This window comes from Chionomys nivalis, chromosome 19 (assembly GCF_950005125.1).
Source record: "Chionomys nivalis chromosome 19, mChiNiv1.1, whole genome shotgun sequence".
Taxonomy (NCBI): domain Eukaryota; kingdom Metazoa; phylum Chordata; class Mammalia; order Rodentia; family Cricetidae; genus Chionomys; species Chionomys nivalis.
In genome coordinates this window covers 63,336,262-63,358,105 of record NC_080104.1, presented here as the reverse complement: position 1 = coordinate 63,358,105, position 21,844 = coordinate 63,336,262, and the positions used below count along the sequence as shown (strand labels likewise).

Here is a 21,844-nt window from a genome sequence, read left to right as displayed (position 1 = left end):
TGAGAGAGACAAGGGAGAATATAATGATCATTCCTGAGTTTTCATGTTGACAGATATGTATTGTTTTCTCTCCCATGAGGTGTAGTCTCAGAGAGGAAATACAGGAAACAATTATATAGAGACTCTGACTGGCCACTATCTGAAAATTCCCTAGACTGATTTCTTACTTTTAGATATAAATAATAGATCCCAAACTCTTAATCCTTTAAAAACAAAGGAATTTAATATGTTATATTGGAGGGTTGGTGATTATTTTATTTTGGAAAAAGCCAATGAACCAAATCCAAGGCTTCACAGCTGGGAACAGAACTGACAAGTCCATCAACATCAGGTCCCACAGGGATCCTCTGAGCACAGGAATCACTGATGCCCTGGAGCTGGTCTCTGTGGGACAGCTTTCCTGCTACTCTGGGAACTGGATGTGCCAGTGTTAACCCAGGTCAGTTCATTCCTGCAGTTCCAGCTTTTCCTTCTCACCATGTGCTCATTCAGCTGGGGGAGCTGAGGAGGACTCCTGTGGTGCCCAGCTGCAGGGATGTTTGGGAAAGGGAAAGTGGCAGCAGGACCTGCTCTCTCTTTCCTTTCCGTACACTTACTAGGTGTTCCCTTAATGTGTAGAGAGAGCTCAGAGCTGGGAGAAGATGGTAGAAGGTGGAAAAACAATGATGAAGGAGATTCCTGGAAAAGTTTTCTGAGTGACTACATCAGGGAAATAAATGACTGATAGAGATCCAGGATAATGATGTTCTAGCCTCCTTGTAGCCTTGGACTTTAAAAAGTGATAGCACAACTAGGCATGGTGGCACACAATATTAATCCTAATGCTTTGGAGGCAGAAGCATTGAATCTCTGAGTTTGAGGCCAGCCTGGCCTACATTTTAGGTTCCAGGACACTCAGGGCAATGTAAAGATACCTTGTCTTAAAAACAAACAAGCAAGGCTGAAGAGATTGCTCAGAGGTTAAGAGCACTGCCTGCTCTTCCAGAGACTCTGAGTTCAATTCCCAGCAACCACATGGTGGCTCACAACCACCTGTAATGAGATCTGGTGCTTTATTATGGCCTGTGGGCATGCATGCATGCAGAACAATGCACACATAATAAATAAATAAATTTTAAAACAATGGAAAAAAAACCCTGCCAGTACACTGAGTCCCCGGTCAGGTAAGCAGTCACACATGGTGAGTCTCACATTAACAAAGCAGGAGATGAGCACATTTCCATCCATGGCTTCATCTCTACAGAAAACCCTCAGATACCAGTCCCCTCCCTACCTGTACTTTTCTTCCTCAGCATCACAATGGCAGCCACAGCTCCAGTGACCACAACTCCAAGTAGAACCACACCAAATATCCCTCCAGTTGTGGACTGCGAAGATGGGTCTGGAAAGAGAGGGTGGGAAGGAGAGGATAGAGTTGAGGCACCCTAACTCCTAGCTCAACACTGATTTTACTTAGGGTCTCCAGAGGGTCACCTGTTTTCCTTAACATCAGGTTTTATGCTCACACCCCTCCTCACCTCATCTCATGGTGAGGGGCTCAGGCAGCCCCTCATGTTGCACATGGCATGTGTATCTGTGCTCCTCCCCGGTAGGTACCACCACAGCTGCCCACTTCTAGAAGGTTCCATCTCCTGCAGGCCTGGTGTCCACCAGCTCCATGTCCTGGGTCTGGTCTTCCCCATCCCTCTGCCAGGTCAGGGTTATTTCAGCTCAGTAGAATTCAAGGGCCCAGCACCTCAAGGTGACATGGCCTTCAGGTCTAGGGTGATGGGTTATATGTGCCTTTGGAGGGTCTGAGAAGAAGAGTTGGAAAATTCAATATTTTGTATTTTTTTCTGGGGACTTAAGTAGTTTTTGTGAGTCTATCCTGGCAATGTACAGGAGAATCAGGATGTGAAAGGAGAGGGTGTGGTCTGGGGCAGTGCAAACTCCACACAAGTTGTCTTATACTCAGGCACTAGTATAATCTATTCCTTGGAAAAGGAAGAGTCCCAGGTTTCCCACCATGAAGAGAGGAATTCTGGGGCTGGAGAGATGGCTCAGAGGTTAAGAGCATTGCCTGCTCTTCCAAAGGTCCTGAGTTCAATTCCCAGCAACCACAGGGTGGCTCACAACCATCTGTAATGGGGTCTGGTGCCCTCTTCTGACCTGCAGGCATACACACAGACAGAATATTGTATATATAATAAAATAAATAAATTTTAAAAATTAAAATTAAAAAAAAAAAAGAGGAATTCTGGTCCTGACTTATAGAGTGAGAGCCTCGTCATTGCTTGAGTGAGATCTCCAAAGACATTGCATGTGGGCAGAGAACCCAGGCTCCGGGAGAGCATGGTTCTCAAGGGCTGCAGACTGAACTGGGCTGCTGTTGGTTATTTCAGAGATCTTCTTTCCTGCAATCTCAAGATCCCTAAACCGTTCTGAGAGAATGGCGAATCCTGGGGGAGTCATTCTCTTACATTGGGTAAGAAAATCCAGGAGCACTCCTACCCCCTTTGGACACAAGAGCCAGCTACAGTATTTCAGCTGGTACCATGTTCCTCAGTCCTTGGAGGCTTGCTCCCTCTTCTGAGTGCAGATGTGAGAATGACTTCTCAGCCCCTATTACCTAAGCGCTGCAGAATCGCCTTCCCTTTCTCCAGATGTCAGTGCAGCCAGGCAACACACACACCCTCCAAGAGCTGCCTCCGGTGCTCTGCTACATGTTTTGCCTCCCACTCTTGCTGGGTGATCTGAGCGGTCCTTTCTGCCACAGTCCACGTTCTCAGGTCCTCGAGGGGTCAGACTGATGTAATCACCGCCATCAAAGGCATGTCTATAGTACCCACAGAGGAAGAGTCGGTCTGCATCCACATGCAACCAAAGAAACACTGGAAGGTATGAGAGCCTGCTGCGTCCCCAAAGTCAGCTCCGTCTACAGGGCCCTGCCCACCCACAGAATTTCCACCTAAACTGAACTGGAAACCTGGTCTCAGTCCCATGACCTCCCGGGTCCAGGGTCTCTGCGGGCTCCGCAGCCTCGGACCGAGCCTAGAACCCGGGACCCGGGACGATTCGAGCTAATCTATGGGGACATTAAGGGTCATTCACTCACCGTCATCGCTCTGGTTATAGATCTGTGTTGCAAATTGCAGGTTTTCTCGGGCCGTGTGTGAATAATCCTCCAAACCCGTTCTCTCCAACTCCCAAAAATCCTGCCCCATCTGCTTCGCCCATGGCACGAGCGGCTCCATCGTAGTTGCCGCGCGTTACTGTGGAAGCGCAGGATTTGCGTGTCGTCCACATAGGCAACGGCGAAGACTTGGAGACCCGTTGGAGACGCGGTCGTGGTTACCTTATACCGCAAGGAGTGTGTGCCTGGGGGTGGTGCGCAGTGAGACCCCGATCCTCCCCCGGGGACCCCCAGTGGGCTGGCAGGAATCAGGGCGCGGGGCTCGGGACGCGAGTGTAGAAGGGGCCGGAGGGGTGATGAGAAATGGATTTTGGGATGCTGCCTGAGTCAGGTGCCCTGGCTCCTCCAGGCAGAGGCCCTTTCCTTTGTGACCCAAACTCACCAGCTACACTCAGGGTCTCAGTATGGGACAGAGCCAGGAGTACCGAGAGCAGCAGGAGGGTGGGATGCAGCTCTACAGCACCCATCCTTGGTGTCTAGAAAACTTGGAGGGATTGAGACATTGTTTCTCTCTGTAGAGTTTTATAGCGTCGTGGTTTGTGGGGAGATACCACAGTGGCTGTGAGTGGCTTTCTCCAGAATCCCGACATGCAGTGGGAAAGAGGGGACAGCCAGATGGAAAGAGGGGACAGCCAACATGGGTAGAAGCTACAGAAAGGAATTACGGGACAAGGAGCGAATTTCCAACCTATGGCTTCCCCACCTCAAACACTTTGAAGGCAAAAGCTCAGACCAGGGACTTACGGAGACCTCTTCCTCCTGTAATTGGTGCTCTTTGTCACATTGGCTCTCTCTGGAATGTCGAGATTCTGAATGTTTTGGTTTCTGGATCTCTTATTTTGCTTGTACATTGTTAAGTACCTCAAAATTTTATGTAGGTTAAATCCAACGACATTTACTGTGTTAAAAGCTGCTTATGGTGGCTGACATCTGTAATCCCAGATCTCAGGAGGCTGTGCTGAGGCAAGAGCTTTGAAATGAGTTTAAGGTCAGTTTAGCTACATGACACTGACATTAAAAAAGGTTGTGTGTGTGTGATAATCTGTGCGGATATATGACCAGTTGTGAAGATGTCATGGAGGTCAGAAGAGGGAGTCAGAGTCCCTAGAACTGGAATTGCAGGTGTTTGTGAGCTGGGTGCTAGAAATTGAACTGGGGTCATCTACAGGAGCAGTGAGCACTCTTAACCATGGAACCATCTCTTCAGACCCTTGATACTCTGACTTCAGAAAAGACTTTTAAAACCCTTAATTCAGACTAAGGTGTCAACAGATTAACTCACTGTCAAGCATGCTACAGTAAATATGGCAAGCACACATGAGATGCATTAAAATATTTTTGATGTCATACACCACATGAAAGTATCTAAAAAATTTCATGAGTTTCATCCAGTTTCAAATCCTATTCATTTTTTGTCTTCGAGGCACATGGCTTGTTTCCCCCACTCAAGAGGTTGAGGCAGGAGGGCTTCCAGGATTTGAGAAATAGCCTGGACTATGTCATTTGTGTGTGTGTGTGTGTGTGTGTGTGTGTGTGTGTGTGCTGGACATTGTAAGGAGGGGATCAATGACTGACCCACGAAGAGAAAAGCACAAGGAAAGTGTTTCAAATTTTATCTTTCTGGGCAGTGGTGGAACACGCCATTTATACCAGCACTCAGGAGGCAGAGACAGGTGGATCTGTGAGTTCAAAGCCAGGCTGGTCTAAGGAGGGAGTTCCAGGACAGCCATGGCTACACAGAGAAACTCTGTCTTGAAAAAGAATTAATGATGATGATAATAATAATAATAATAATAATAATAATAATAATGCAATAGCTTTATTTTTAGGAGGGTTTTACAAAGAACACTATGAGAAGAGAAGTAGATGGATCCTGATCCATGACCTTGGGAAATGGCTGTCTACTCCATGGTGCTGTCTGCTTTTGGGGCTTGAGAACTGGCCTGGCAATCTAATGTCACAATCTAAGGCTGGCCCTCCAGTTGTCCTAATCTCATTTGCTTTGTTCCATAATGAATCCAGGGGATACTTTTCTATCATTTGATGGGTGGTTTAGTGGTACTACATAAACTTCTTTCTGAGGTAGGAACTCTGGGGGGAAAATCAAATTCCTTAGCCCCTCAACTATGAGGAGCACATACATCCTGTTTTATAGAAGACATGTGCAAGACAAAATGTTAAAGTTCACAGAAGTCCATTTGACCAGACTTTTGCAGTCATTTATCCTTTTCAGAGTGTGGAATGAGGATAGCATTAATCAGATTTAAATACAGGCTTATGAATTGGGTACAAAAACAATGGGGGCATTTGAGGATGAGTGTTTAGTATCTGCCAATGCATAGAGTTTTAACTTTTTTTCGGGAGGGAGGAGTTTCAAGATAGAGTTTCTCTGGCCATCCTGGATCTCTGTAGACCAGCCTAACCTCAAACTCAGAGATCCTCCTGCCTCTACCTCTGGAGAGCTAGGATTAAAGACCTGTGCCACCATCACCCAGCAGTTTTAGCTTCTTTGCTATAGCAATCTTAGTGGGAAGGTGAACAACCTGTAACAGAGCAATCCTGATGGCATCAGCTGGTATGTGGAGTTCCATATGGAGGTATCAGATTGTGCAAACTTTTTGGTAAACTCCATACTCATTATTGGGAGTAAATCTAATAGTGTCTGTGTTTTCTTTTTCAAAATAGAAGTTCTAGAAAGAGCAATATCCTTAATAGCCTTAATAGAGCATTCAGCAGGACAAATCACTGGGAGAGGAAAGGAAAGAGTTAACTTCCAACTGCTTTTGGCCAAGGATATCAGCTTTGCCAAGCTAAAGCTGTTTGATTAACTCTAAAGCAAGCTTCTCTGACAGGCTGACCATGTCTTCTGTGCTAGCCAAGCCACTTATGCTAACTGGAAATTAAAAGATGATCCTCCCGCTTTATCCCAGCACTCAGGACCTATTTCTTCAGCTGTCTTCTCCAAGCCCTAGTCTCTCTCTCTCCTCTCTCTCTCTCTCTCTCTCTCTCTCTCTCTCTCTCTCTCTCTCTCTCTCTCTCTCTCCCTCCCTCCCTCCCTCCCTCCCTCCCTCCCTCCCTCCCTCCTATCTGTCTTTGAGTAAGTATATAGCTAAGGAACCTGCCTCTGTCCTGGAATACACTTTGTAGACCAGGCTGTACTCAAACAGAAATCTGCCTGCCTCTGCCTCCTGAGTGATAGGATTAAAGACCTGTGTCACCCCTGTCCAACAATATTACTGCTTTTAGCCAAAATTAGTTTTAGGTTTCCAAACTTTTATCATCACTCCAAATATGAGTCTCCTTGCCTCTTCTGCAGCATGGATTTCAGTACAGCTACAAACAATAATAATGCTAACATATCTGACATTTTTGCCTCTTAAAGATGGTTCTTATAAGTTTCAGGAGATCAACTTGGATCCACCAATGCCCACAGGTCAAGACAGACTTGAAAAAAGTACTACCAATCTATGGTTTGTTTCCCTACAGGCCTGTTTTCTTGGGTGAGTACCTCTCCCTCTCTGCCTGATTATTGGAATAACCCTCTCCTGTCTGCTGGAATCATGGACCTGAAAATTCCTAATGCACACCTAAGAAAAAACTTTTCACCCTTTAAAATTCCTTACCATCATCTTCTGACCAATAATATATATTTATTCCAGCAGATCTCTAACTATTTAAAAGTTTCAGACTACTCTGCTATCTGCTCAACTGCTATGCCACCTGCCCTCTGCCCTGCAGTTCATGCTCCAGGGATCTCCCCTGAACTCCCCTGGTCCTCTTCCATCACAGGTTGCTCCAAATGCTGCCCTCACATCTCACAGAGCCTGGACAACAATGATACAGTCTACTCTTCTCAGGCCTCTGCTGCGTTCCAGCCTATGGACCCAACACACTTTGCCCCCATGTCAGCAGGAAGTAACCATGAAACATTTAAACACCCCTTGTCACTCGCCTCTTTCTGTACTGAACTCTCCAGCTCAGGAGCCTTGACTGCTCCAAATAGTCCATTGCTAATTGTATAAATTCTGCTCACTGTAGTAGTATCAAAGAGTTCCACAATAGTCCGGAATAGAGGCTAACAAAGGTTTATTTATTTGGGGATAAACTCACAGTAAGGGTAGTGATCCACAGTCCTCTGCGTGTGATGGGAACTGGAACCGAATCCAGCAGAAAGAAGCGCAGGGCACCGCACACACTTTTAATCTGTACTTACAGACATGAGTCCACGCCCAAAGTGGATTGGTCTTAAAGGCTATTGGCTGAAGGAGTTCCCACAACAGCCCATGATTTTGATATGTATATTTTATCAAACAATTTCCATATGTACTGTTGTGAGAAGTTCTTCTGTGCACTGTTGCTTTTATTGGTTGACGAATAAAGTTATTTGGCCATTGCCAAAACAGGATAGAGTTGGGTGGGAAATCCAAGCAGAGATACAGGTGAAGAAGGGCAGTCAAGAGAGACACCGAGAGCTGATGCTGGAGTAACATGCCATGGCCACGTGACAATACACAGATTAATAGCAATGGGTTAGCTCAAGTGATGGGGGAAGCTTTGTTAACCAATCACCTCTAAGAAGTGGAACCTAATTAAGGCATGATTACCTGGAGCCCAGGAAGAATAACCAGGGATGGACCAGGTGCTCTCTCTCTCTGGGTGATTCCTGAGGGACACAGTGGAGCTTGGGCTTCCCATTCTCCTGGCATGAGTTTCCCCTTATAATAAGTAAAAATATATTGTTTATCTTCAAGCTGGCCTGGTTATTTCATGAATTGAGTTAACATTTACACTTAAGATGTATGGGCTATTCAGTAATAAATCTGAACCATCGGCCAAGCAATTATAATTAATATTAGTCTCTGAGTGATTTTTATAAGTGGCTGCAGGACCTCTGGGTGAGAGAGAAAAAGTTCCAGTGAGCCCAGAAGACAGGGATAAAGCTTCTGGCTACAATGCACTTCTGACAATTGTTCTGGTATGAAAATCTTTTTATGTATAAATTGAGACAGGTTGGTACTGCCCCCACATGACCAAAATGATTTATTAATTGCTTTTATTACAAACTTGAGATATACGTCAACTTCAGCTACAGCCTTGGTCCAAAGTATAAACCTTCCAGAGGAATGCAATCCTGATCACAAGGATAGATAGCCAATTGCAGTTCAGTTTCACAAGGGCAAAGTTGCTAGGTGTCTGATTTGTTGAACCAAGGTTATAGGTATAAAGCAACTTTGGTGCCAGCGTCTCTCTTGCTAAAGTCTGACTGATAGCATAAGACCCATGATTAATGCCCTGCACAAATTCCTCGGCAATTAATTTTCTGCACAAACCCCTAACCTTAGTTTTATGATGCAAGACTCAAGGTTCAGCCAACTAACTGTTTATGTTGGGTCCTGAAATTTACATGGGTGACAGGGAAGTAATTCACCAAGGTCCAGAGAGAAACAGTTTTAACAAGCTACTCCACAAGGAAAGTTTTCCCAACTAGCCAGGGCTACATAGGATAATCTAACTTCACAGCCCTGAGAAAGAGTTACAAGTTTCCCTTCTTATGATCTGGGGTTGCACACAGGATGGGGTGTGCAACTACATTAAGATGATGTAGGAGAGTCTTCTGTTTTGCGTTGATTTGGTTAAATGAAGAAACTGCCTTGGCCTTTTGATAGGACAGAAAATTAGGTAGGCGGAGTAGACAGAGCAGGATGCTGGGTAGAAGGCAGTGTGGCAGGCACCATGGATCTCCTCTCCGAGATGGACGCAGGCTAGAATCTTGCAGGTAAGCCACAGTCATGTGGTGATACACAGATTTCTTAGAAATGGGTTAATTAAGATGTGAGAGTTAGCCAAGAAGAGGCTAGAAATAATGGGCCAGGCAGTATTTTAAATGAATACAGTTTGTGTGTAATTATTTCTGGTAAAGCTAGCCGGGAGCCGGGCGGGGCCGCTCCATTTACTACATTAAGATTTGGTACACTTTTAAAAAATAATTCCTTTATTTTTTTTAAAAAAGAAACAAACTATCTTTTTTCATTTTACATACCAATCCCAGTTCCCTCTCCTTCCACCTACCTCCCAACCCCACCCCCATCCACTCCTCAGAGAGGGTAAGGCACATTGCTTTGGGGAAGGTCCAAGGTCCTCCCTTTGGTACACCTTTAATATCACTGTCCCTGGTAGAATGCCAAACACTGCACTATTACACACACACACACACACACACACAATTAAGGGCCTGGGTTGCTCTTTCAGAGGATCTAGGTCCTTGGACCTGGGACCAGGTTGTCTGACACCCTTTTCTGGCATTGTGAGCATACAGTACACAGATTTACATTCAGGGAAAACACCCATACACATAAAGTACATATAAATCTCAAAAACCATAAAATCATCATAATAATTCATTTGTAGGTCATGTATCTTGCCACATACCTCTAATCCCAGCCCTGGAAAGCAATGGAGCAGGAGGGTTGTTTTTTGTTTTTGTTTTTAAATATTTATTTATTTATTATGTATACAATATTCTGTCTACATGTATACCTGCAGGCCAGAAGAGGGCACCAGACCTCATTACAGATGGTTGTGAGGCACCAAGTAGTTGCTGGGAAGAGCAGGCTATACTCTTAACCACTGAGCCATCTCTCCCACCCAGGAGGGTTGTTAAGATATTAAGCCTAGTCAGACACAATGGAACATGTCTTTAATCCCAAAATCTGGAGGCAGGTCTCTGTAAATCTGAGGCCAGCCTGGTCTACGAAGTAAGGGTTATGGTTAGCCAGGCCAGCTAAGGCTACATACTGAGATCCTACCTCAAAACAAAGAGAGAGAGAGAGAGAGAGAGAGAGAGAGAGAGAGAGAGAGAGAGGAGATGGAGATTAAGGCTAGCCTACGCTGTTACCAGAGTTACAGTCAGACCCTGTGCCCCCCCCCATAGCCCTAACAGCTGTCTTCAACAAGGTAATTAAAAGACCCAAGCAGCATAAAACAGGGGGAAGAAAGGAAATTCATTTAATATGGGCATATTGATAGGACAATAGCAGCTCCCAAGTCTACCTTCTGAGTAAAAGACAAGAGGGATGTGTTTAATTAGGATGCCCAGGTCCAGGGTGTGGTCCTTTAACCACATTGTCTGTGTTAGGAATATTTCCTAACCAAGCTCTCTGACGACGCAAAAATTCCCAATCAAGCCAAATCAAAACAAGTCGAATTAAGAAATATCCAGGTTTAATGGGAGATCTGCACTCTCGGGTGGCCCCGAGGGGGAAACGGGAAGCCGCAGAAAAGCGACCCCTGGGAAGGAAGAAAGGGGGACCACGTGTTCTTCTTTTGGGGGATCACTTAAGTACCCCAGGAGTGGTCCTGACCCCACCCCCCAGGGAGTGGTCAGGACCTGGTCTGCTGGGATTTGAAGTCCAGACCAGGCCTAGGGGCTGGGACCTACACTCCCAACCTAATAGTCTGGTCTGCAGTTTCGCCCCACAATGTGGTCCTACGTGTTATTAGAAGCATGTGAAAGACTTTTTCTGGGGACAAGTTCCTCCTCTGGTTAGCAACAGGTTTCAGTGTATGTCCCTCAGCATGAGATTCCTAGGACGACAATTTCAGTTCCCTGAGTACCTTAATTCACAGTAATATTCATATTCAGAAGGAAGGACACAAGTGTCTTTAGACTATCTGCAGACCAGGTATATCCAAAACTTTATATTTTTACATAATCCTGGATGTGACGGCATTTGAGATTAGGGACTTTGGAGATAATGGGATCAGGATGGGGAGCCTTTATGAATGGGATTAGTCCTCTAACTCCAGAGAACCCAGGGAGCTCCTTTACCATGTCTGCGTGTTGAGAATTTAGCAAAAGGACAGTGTCCTGTATCAACCAGTAGAGGGCACTCACCACATCACATACTGAATTAGCCAGTACCTGATCTTGGATCTCCCAGCCTCCAGAGCTATGAGAAATAAACGTTTGCTCTGTATGAGCTATGCAGTCCCTGGTATTTTGTTGTAGCAGCACAAACAAATAAACCTTATCCACAATGCACCTACTACAAAATCATTCTCAAACAGTTATTCCCCAGGATCCAGATCTCCATTAATCCTGTCCTGGTGACAAATGCCTGAAATACTGGCACCCAGGAGGCTGAGGCATGAAGACTGAAGATTCCGGGTCAGGTTGGGATACGTGAGACCTGATCTAAAGGCAGGCAAGGAAACAAACAAATGAACATATGTACCACATGCACCCAAACATGTCTGTATATGTGAACATTGCATTCAAACACATCTGAAACTCTACCAATTTTCTTTGAGACAGATGTCCTACACCCCTGTTCTACCTGGTGCAAGGCAGGCAGACACCTGGATCTCCTTCATCTTACCCTAGTCACCCCTTTGCTCCACTGTCCTGCTGACAGTGCTGTTGCTAGGACCTCATGGGTTCCCCTTCATGTGTTTTGCTGTGTTTTTTATTCTCTTTCTTCTTCCTTCCTTTGTTCCTTCCTTAATTTTTGTCTGTTTTTTAGTTTGGTGTTTTTTTTTTTTTTGGTTTGTTTTTGTTTTTGAAACAGGTTTTCTCTGCTTAGCCCCGTCTGTCCTGGAACTAGCTCTGTAGACCAGGCTAGCCTCTGTCCCCAGGTGCTACCATCACCCAAGCTGACTTCAGACTCTTGCTATGTAGTTGAGGATAATTCTGACCTCTTTATTCTTCTGCCTCCACCTCTCATGTGCTAGGATTGTAGGTGGATGCCAATGACATAGACGGAATTGGGGTCCCCATTGAGGTTCTTGGTCTCAGCAACAAACTCATTTAAGAATAGAAGCAAAAAGAAGAACAGGGACAATTATATCAATTAAAAAGGAAAATCTCAGGTTAAACAAACTGCAATGCCTCAAAAGCTTCCTTGAGGAGAGTGGAGCATAGGAGGGATAAAGGACATTTTAAACTGGCATGGAGGTCAGACACATGGCAGACAAGCAGTCACATGGCAAGGAAGGCGGCTTTAAAGAAGGAGGAAGGAAGCTGAAAATGGAGAAGGGAAGACCCAAAGTGTTAAGGAAAGAATGCTTGGAGAAGAGGCAGAGAAAGGAAAAAGGACTAATTCAGAAATCGGGCAAACTTAAAAACCTACATGGCTGTGGCCCATGAGTTATTGCACTGGGGGCTATGGTTCTATGGAGAAAGAAATATGGTATCTCATTAGAGGACTAATTTTTCTTCCTATCTCTTTAGTATGGATTAAGGTGAGCACACCTTCCTATTCCTAGGGGTGTCCTTAGGCCAAGGAACCATCCTGCCCAACTGTAATCCTGGGTCTCCGTCCAGCCCAGAGATTCTGCTCTCTTGTCAGGAGTTTTTTTCTACTCTAACACTTAGTCGTATCAACCTTGTATGAACACGTATTGAAGGAGGATTTCTGATGAAGAACAAAGATGTGCAGTTGCCCACTTCTGAAAGGGTAGAAATACAAACCTGCCAACCACTTTGACAAGAAAAGGTCTCCCAGAAAAGATGCTTTCTCTGGAGACTATAGAAACACATAAAGTCTGTTTATTTTATAAAGTGGTACAATGGTTCCTTTATAGGGACCCTGTAGAGCCCACGTGGCCCAGAAGTTGCTTTGTAGACCAGGCTGGCCTTGAACTCAGAGATCAGTCTTCCTCTGCCACCGTGCTGGACCCTTACATTTTAATTTATTGTGTCTGTGTGTCTGTGTGTACACACTCAATGTGCAGATGTGAGAAGATAGCCTTTGGGAGTTGATTCTCCCCTTCCACCACGTGGATCTCCATGAGTTCAAGACCACCTTGAGCTACACAATATTGATGCAGAAACAAATCCAGGTGGTGGTACCCCAAACCTTTAATCCCAGTGCTAGAGGGAAGATAAGTGAGAAGAGAGAGGCTCTGTCAGCTTAGTGTGCAGTCTCCCAGCCTTGGTAGAGGTAAGACTTTTCTAGTGGCTTGGCTGCTTTGCTTTTCTGGTTTTCAGGTTGAAACCCAATATCTGTCTCTGGGTTTTTATTATTTGTGCTGCTAGCAAGTTCCTTCACCTACTGATCCATTTCATTGGCCCCTCATCTGAATTCCCTTGCTGGGAAGTACATGGACTATGGTTAGGACAGTTAAGATATCTGTGGTAAGATCTCCCCTGTATCAATAGGTCCTTATCATGTCTCATAGGTTTCTGGATTTTCACCAGCACAACTCTTAGACAAATTTAAACATTTAACATTTTTGTTATGGAAGTTTAATGCCACCACTGTAGTATCATAAGGACGTAGGAATGTTATATCAGGCCCAGGCATGGTGGCACACACCTTTAATCCCAGAACATAGGAGGCAGAGGTCTATGAGTTCAAGACCAGTCTGGTCTACATAGCAATTTCCAGGTCATCCAGGGCTATATAGTGAGCCTCGTTAGAATCCAGCTACTTCCAGGTCACAATTCTTGCAGCATTCGCAACCCCATCCTCACCCCCAGGTACCACTAAGACCCTGTCTATGAATCTCTGGATAATAGACTTTAGGTATCAGGATTTCTCACAGGAGGAAGTGAGTTTATGTCAAAGTAGGTATTGGTGGCCACAGCTTCTGTTCCCCATTTCCTCCTCTGCCTCTTGCTGGGATTCAGAGCCTGGCTGCAGGCTTCTGCTGTGTAACCATCTCGGTTCTCAGAGAACTATAAAATGGTACACCTGTTTCTGCCACATGGGCACTTATTCCTCTCTTCAGAGGCCTCACACATGTCGTCTGTCTCTGGTGCGGGGGCCTGAACTCCTCTCAGAACCCACCATGCTGTTGTCTGTCATCCATGACATTAACAACTGTTTTAATAAGTTCATTATCCTATTAACAGTCCATCTCAGTGTCCATCTTGAATTCACATCCCAGTTGTTTAAAAAAGAATAGTATTTATTTCTGTACCCCTGGACCAACCTCAAGCTTCCTACATTCCCTCTGAAGAGAATGACATCTTACAGGAAGTATCGTCCAGTGTGGGATTCACACACACGGGGGTGGGCCCATCACTGACCACAGACCCATGAGTGGTGCCTAGGAAAGGAACAAAGCTTTCCCCTTAGAAGCCCAGGGTCCCCTCTCACAAGATGAAGAAAATTCCCCTTCTCAACAGGATGTCTAATTTCACTTCCTCACCTGTAACCCCAACATTTTCAACAAAGGAAGATGAACAAATGGATACAAGTCCATTAATTATAAAATATTTAAGTGCCATAAATTGTTTATCCCCGCTTATTGCTGTGTAGTGATTTACAGTGATCATCTTCTGTTCATCTTTCTTAGATTCCCTTAGGCCCTTATTTGTCATTTCTCTTTGCTTCGTATTTAGAGGGAGAAAATTAGCCTGGCATTGAACACCCCAGGTATACCATGAATCTTCCTCAGTATTTTCACCAATACTTAAATATGGTTTAGATTCTACAGTTTTAACCCAAGGGTCCAGTTTTGTATAATACAAGGATAATTTTTTTTATAACAAGATAAACATGTTCTCATTGTTCAGAAAGCTCCTGTTGAATGAGGAGGCCCTGAAGCCTCTAGATCTTTTTGGTTTTTTTTTTTTTTTGGTTTTTTTCGAGACAGGGTTTCTCTGTAGCTTTGGAGCCTGTCCTGGAACTCCCTTCGTAGACCAGGCTGGCCTCGAACTCACAGAGATCCGCCTGCCTCTGCCTCCCGAGTGCTGGGATTAAAGGCGTGCGCCAAAGCCTCTAGATCTTAAAGTCAATGGCTGCAAAACCCTGCTCTAGTTTAGAACATACCATGGCGAGCTCCAAAGCTCACCTCAAAATGCCTAGCACTGAATATATCTGTCCACTTTATTCTCCCAAGCAGCAAGCAGTCAGGTACATTGGAAATGCTGGCTGCCACTAATGGATTCCTTTCTATTTATTTATTTATTTATTTATTAAGTATGCAGTATTTATTTATTTATTTATTTATTTATTTATTTATTTATTTATTTAACAGTATGCTGCCTGCATGTATGCCTGCAGGCCAGAAGAGGGCAACAGAACTCATTACAGATGGTTGTGAGCCACCATGTGGTTGCTGGGAATTGAACTAAGGATCTTTGGAAGAGCAGTCAGTGCTCTTAAATTCTGAGTCATTTCTCCAGCCCCCACTAATGGATTCCTAAGCCTCCCTTCTCTTGTTCTCTCCCTCGCCCACCCTTTCAGGATCTTTTCTCTCTCCCTCAGGAGCTCTGCTTCCTGTGAAACTCTACATCCAGCACCGTCCTTATCTCTGAACTGCACTTTGAATGATTTTGATAATAAGCCTCTCAGCTTTATTACCACAAAAATAATGATTGCTGAAAGCTTCCCTGGACAGCCCTTTCCTTATCAGGTTCATCTAGTGCCTTACTTTTCACAACGATTGAACCCCCAATACAACACATGGACCCCAGTGTCTGTGTGCAGTGGCAGCAACAGTCATCCTGATTGACAACCCTAGCCTCTTATACAAGGATCCTCATTCACCCCCAGCTCTTAATGCTGGGGTGTCTACTCCCTTACAAGTCCTTAAGACAAAGTATCTATGGGCCAGCAGACCTCCTGTGAAGAGGTCCTGTCAACATTCCTCATTGTCATGTATCACCTAACTCTTTACATCTGTCTGTATACATCTCTTAGACCAGATCCTCTTTCCCGCAGCATGAATGTTTTAAAAATGGTGTGAAGCAACAAGAGGCTCTTGGCTGTCTCTTCAAATAACCCAGATTTATTTCTCTGTGGTGATGCCTCTTAAGAGCAGTTTTAGAAGACAGATTATAATTGGCTATGCCAGTTTCTCTAGGACACACTAAGCCCTCTAGGGAGTCAGCCTATGCTAATGCAACCAGAAAGCCCAGCTTTCCAGGGTTGTCAGAAGAATGCCACAGAGTATCAGGACTTAGGATTTTTTTTTTCCTGAGGGTCTTAGAAAGGGAATGAGACACACATGTGAATTAACGGTCACTCTCTTTTGTTCTTTCTCCAAATCCATCCCTCTCTTTCTAACACACAACTAATATATATTCAACAGAAATTCTTTAGGCAATATAAATTTCGCTTGAAGTTTACATTTCATTTCTAAAGTAAATGATAAGGAGCAGACTTTCTGATAACACATGTGTAATAAATCTATCAGCTTCCTAATTAGTGGGGGCAGCTGCAGCTGTAAAGAAGATCCAGCCACTCTGTTATCCACTAAGGAGATAGCCTATAAAGGGTTATAAAGGGGGCTATAAAGTTAAACTATTGTGGAGTCTAGAAAATAGAGAAATTGTGCATTATATTCTACATTTCTAAGTGTAATAAACATTTTTAAACTAACATTTTTGTGATTGACAATCATAAAAATGTCAGTTTCTCTTGAACGTAGAGCTCTGACTGACAGGAAGGTGCAAATTGCAGCCTGCACAGCTGGGAGTGAGTCAGGACTTCAAGGGGCAGTTGGGAGGCTCCTTGGCATGCAGGCTGTAAAGCAAAGATGTGTGTGTGTGTGTGTGTGTGTGTGTGTGTGAATGTGTGTGTGTGTGTATGCACGTGTATGTGTGTAATAGTGTTTGGCACTCTGCCAGGGACAGTGATATTAAAAGTGTACCAAAGGGAGGGCCTTGGACCTTTCCCAAAGCAATGTGCCTTACCCTCTCTGAGGAGTAGATGGGGGTAGGGTTGAGGGGTAGGTGGAAGGAGTGGAAGGAGAGAGAGTGGGAACTGGGATTGGTGTGTAAAATGAAAAAAGATAGTTTGTTTTCTTTTTTAAAAAAAATAAGTGAAAGAAAAGAAATTATGAACTGTGGGGCGGAGGGCAGGTGGCATAACACTTGAGAAGACAGCAGAGTAGTCTGTAACTTTTACATAGTTAGAAATCTGCTGGAATAAATATATATTAATGGTCAGAACATGATGGTAAGGAATTTTAAAGGGTGAAAAGTTTTTTCTTAGGTTTGCATTAGGAATTTTCAGGTCCATGGTTCCAGCAGATAAGAGAGGATTATCCCAATAATCAGGCAGAGAGGGAGAGGTACTCACTCAAGAAAACAGACCTGTGGGGAAACAAACCATAGATTGGTAGTACTTTTTTCAAGTCTGTCTTGACCTGTGGGCATTGGTGGATCCAAGTTGATCTGAAACTTGTAAGAACCATCTTTAAGAGGCAAAAATGTCAGATAAGTTAGCATTATTATTGTTTATAGCAGTGTTGAAATCCATGATGTAGACGAGACAAGGAGACTCATATTTTCAGTCATACTAAAAGTTTGGAAACCTAAAAATAATTTTGACTAAAAGCAGTAATATCGTTGGACAGGGGTGACACAGGCCTTTAATCCCAACACTCAAAAGGCAGAGGTAGGCGGATCTCTGTGAGTTCAAGTACAGCCTGGTCTACAGAGTGTATTCCAGGACAGGCTCCAAAACTATAAAGAAACCCTTGAAAAAGAAAGAGAGAGAGAGAGAGAGAGAGAGAGAGAGAGAGAGAGAGAGAGAGAGAGAGAGAAAGCAGTAACATCTTAATTTTTTTCTGTGTGTGTGTGTGTCTAGAGGAGTAGATGTGTATAGATTGGGAAGATGTTTTTATTGTAAGAAGCATTTTAAAGTCTGCATTTAAAAATAGCTAAAGGGAATATAAAATCCTGAGCTTGTGCCTGTGGTAATAGTGGTGACATTTTTTTGCGAGCCAGATTAGTATCTTATTAGAGTTTTATTTATTTTTTCTTTCTATACCTCAAATCACCTTTGCTAATAAGATGTTTAGCCCCTCCTCCCATAGGTCTGTATGGTCTTTAGCTATTAAATCTAGGTCTGAGATTTTCTGTAAAGAAGTAACGTGGGGAATGGACCCCACTTTTTACCAGACAGAGGAATTGATCCCAAAGTGTACACAGCACAAACAGAGCTCCAGCCCCATTCAAGGCAGGGCATAGTTTTGTCCATTGTAAGAAGTTTAAACATTTTAAGTGCTAGGGGGCTAAGTAAGGAATTGATCATATCAATACTTAGCATGCTTACAAATATATTTTAAATACATTAGAGAATCTGGTAATTTATGAGATGATCAAGCATTAATTTGTATTTTTAAAATATCCTTAATAACTTACAATTTAGGGGCTGGAGAGATGGCTCAGTGGTTAAGAGCATTGCCTGCTCTTCCAAAGGTCCTGAGTTCAACTCCCGGCAATCACATGGTGGCTCACAACCATCTGTAATGAGGTCTGATGCCCTCTTCTGGCCTGCAGACATAAACACAGACAGAATATTGTATACATAAAAAATAATAAATAAATATTTTTTTAAAATAACTTACAATTTAAATAAAACTTATCCTTAACAGTTTATAGTGTAAATTAGTGACTAGATGATTAGTCGTTAACTTGTAATTATTTTTAATAGTTTACAATTCAAGTAAACTTATCCTTAACAGTTTATAGTTTAACTTAGTTGCTTTTATAAATTTAGAACTTTATGTTTCATTCCTTTTAGGTTTAGTCTTAAAAACAATAATTTTGAATTGAGGTTCTTTTAGTATGGAAACCAAAGCTCTTAATCATAAATATAATATATAGGGAGACTGTTAATTTTATAAATCTTTTTATAGTGTATTATGAAATAAAATCAGTGTAATAAAGAAACCAAAATAGTTGTTCCATGGAGTGAAAGGGGTGAGGAGGTTTATTCCAAGCTGTGCAGAGGAAAATTTTTCAGGGTTAGATTAGGACCGGAGAGTTCAAGTTTCAGAGGCAGGTTCCTTAGCTATATACTTACTCAAAGACAGATAGGAGGGAGGGAGGGAGGGAGGGAGGGAGGGAGGGAGGGAGGGAGGGAGAGAGAGAGAGAGAGAGAGAGAGAGAGAGAGAGAGAGAAATTTCCAGTGGGACTAGAAGAAGACAGCTGAAGAAATAGGTCCTGAGTGCTGGGATAAAAGCGGGAGGATCATCTTTTAATTTCCAGTTAGCATAAGTGGCTTGGCTAGCACAGCAGACGCGGTCAGCCTGTCAGAGAAGCTTGCTTTAGAGTTAATCAAACAGCTTTAGCTTGGCAAAGCTGAGATCCCTGGCCACAAGCAGTTTGGAAGTTAACTCTTTTCTTTCCTCTCCCAGTGATTTGTCCTGCTGAATGCTCTGAATCTTAAGGCTATTAAGGATATTGCTCTTTCTAGAACTTCTATTTTGGCAAAAGAAAATGTGGACACTATTAAATTTACTCCCAATAATGAGTATGGAGTTTGCCAAAAAGTTTGCACAATCTAGTACCTACATATTCTTACCTTTAGCTGGTACTCCATGTACCAGCTGATGCCATCATGATTGCTCTGTTACAGGTTTTTTTTTACCTTCCCACTAAGACTGCTACAGCCAAGAAGCTAAAACTGCTGGGTGATGGTGGCACAGGCCTTTAATCCTCGCTCTCCAGAGGTAGAGGCAGGAGGATCTCTGAGTTTGAGGTTAGGCTGTTCTACAGAGTTCCAGGATGGCCAGGGATACACAGAGAAACTCTATCTTGAAACTCACCCCCCCCCCGGAAAAAAGTTAAAACTATATGCATTGGCAGACACTAAACACGCATCCTCAAATGCTCCCATTGTCTTTGTACCCAATTCATAAGTCTGTATTTATCTCTGACTAATACTATCATTGTTCCGCACAGTAGAAAGGATAAATGACTGCAAAAATCTGGCCAAATGGACTTCTGTGACCTTTAACGTTTTGTCTTGCACAAGTCTTCTATAAAACAGGATGTATGTGCTCCTCATAGTTGAGGGACTAAAGAAATTGGTTTTACCCCCAGAGTTCCTACCTCAGAAAGAAGTTTATGTAGTACCACTAAACCACCCATTAAATGAAATAAAAATATCCCCCTGGATTCATATGGATCAAAGCAAATGAGATTAGTACAACTGGAGGGCTAGCCTTAGATTGTGACCTTAGATTGCCAGGCCAGTTCTCAAGCCCCAGAGGCAGACAGCGCCATCTACTTCCCTTCTCATAGTGTTCTTTGTAAAATCCTCCTAAAAATAAAGTTATTGCTTTATTATTATTATTATTATTATCCAAGACAATGTTTCTCTGTGTAGCCATGGCTGTCCTGAAACTGCTCTTTATACCAGGCTGGCCTTGAATTCACAGATCTGCCTGCCTCTGCCTCCTGAGTGCTGGTATTAATGGTGTGTGCCACCACTGCCCAGAAAGATAAAACTTTAAAACACTTTCCTTGTGCTTTTCTCTTTGTGGGTCATTCATTGATCCCCCTCCTTGCAATGTCCAACACACACACATACACAGACACATACATACACATACACACACATACACACACACACCTCAGTCAGCCTGGCCTCAACTTTCAAGTGCTGGGATTTCAGGTCTCTGTCACCACACTGATCTTTGGTCTGTATTTCTTAAAACACAAGATATATATTCATCAGAAAAATGAGGCTAAACCATTTGTGACTAAATTTTTCTTTTAGGAATAGTTGGTTTAATGGGATTTGGGGGAATGTGCTTAGATTTATTGTTTTCTGATTATTTAGTCTTATTCTAACTTACTGTTTTCCTGCTTGAAGATTTATTACCATTTGATTATTTGTCTGAGTTTACTTTTCTCGGCTACCAACTTCTGTGTGAAATTTGTAGGGAAATTTGAGATAGGGGAAGTGACAGGAACTAGGGACTCTGGCATGCTGACTTTATTTATTTATTTATTTATTTATTTATTTATTTATTTATTTAGAGTAAGGGTCTCTCTCTCTCTCTCTCTCTCTCTCTCTCTCTCTCTCTCATACTGGCTGTCCTGGAGCTCACTATGTACTCAAATTCGTGGTGATCTGCCTGTCTCTGCCTTCAGAGACTGGGATCAAGGCATGCCCCATCATGCTTAGCTTACACTGTTTTTGTTGTTGCTGTATATTTGTTTTGCTTTTTCAATTGTTTTATTTACTTTATATTATTTTACATGCAAATGTGCAAAACTGCACTGTTCACAGAAATGTACAGAGAGTAGGAAGGCAGTCTCCAATTAGAAGCTGACAACACAAGACCAATCTGGCACACGGAAATAACACAAGGCTCAGGCTCAGCACAATCAGACCAGTAAGGGCATTTCAGGAAAATGCAAGGAAGAATACAGTAGGAATCAGTGTATGAATCTCATGGAAAGTTGTAGAAGTCAAGGCATAAGTCAGAATTCATCATGATGATCTTAGAGAGCTCCTCCTTAAGAATACAGTTTCTCAACTGCACCTCTTGAAGTTTTGTCCTGCTTCTTCTCATCTTTTCCATCATATCACCCATATCCTCTCCATCCATATATCATCCTACATCTGCTGCTGGGTATGGCTTGTAGGAAGTTAGGGAAGTCGAGGATCCTCTCCTCTTCTCTTGTTTCCTGTGGGCTGGGGGCCATCACCTCTTCCTGAAGGGCAGCCTTCTGTCCATTCTGCAGCAGCTACTCTATTTCTTCCTTTTCCTGGGGTATCCCCTGCCGTGTCCTCCTCTTCTCAGTTCTCTCCACAACACGTGCTACCAGCAGACATGTTCTACACAGCCAGGCCTGATGCCAGCCTGCCATGTGCAGGGAAGCAAGGAGTTGGTGTTCAGATACCAGTGGTGACTGTGCCCAAGGCTGTGTTGCTCTGCAGCCTTAGTTATCCTGGCTGTTTTGAGTAAAGGAACTG

At 43.5% G+C, this 21,844-nt stretch overlaps 1 pseudogene; it reads right to left on the bottom strand.

The window, feature by feature from the left end:
- Positions 1 to 1,250: 1,250 nt before the first annotated feature.
- On the bottom strand, positions 1,251 to 3,639 carry LOC130890438 (patr class I histocompatibility antigen, A-2 alpha chain-like; annotated as a pseudogene).
- Positions 3,640 to 21,844: the final 18,205 nt, after the last annotated feature.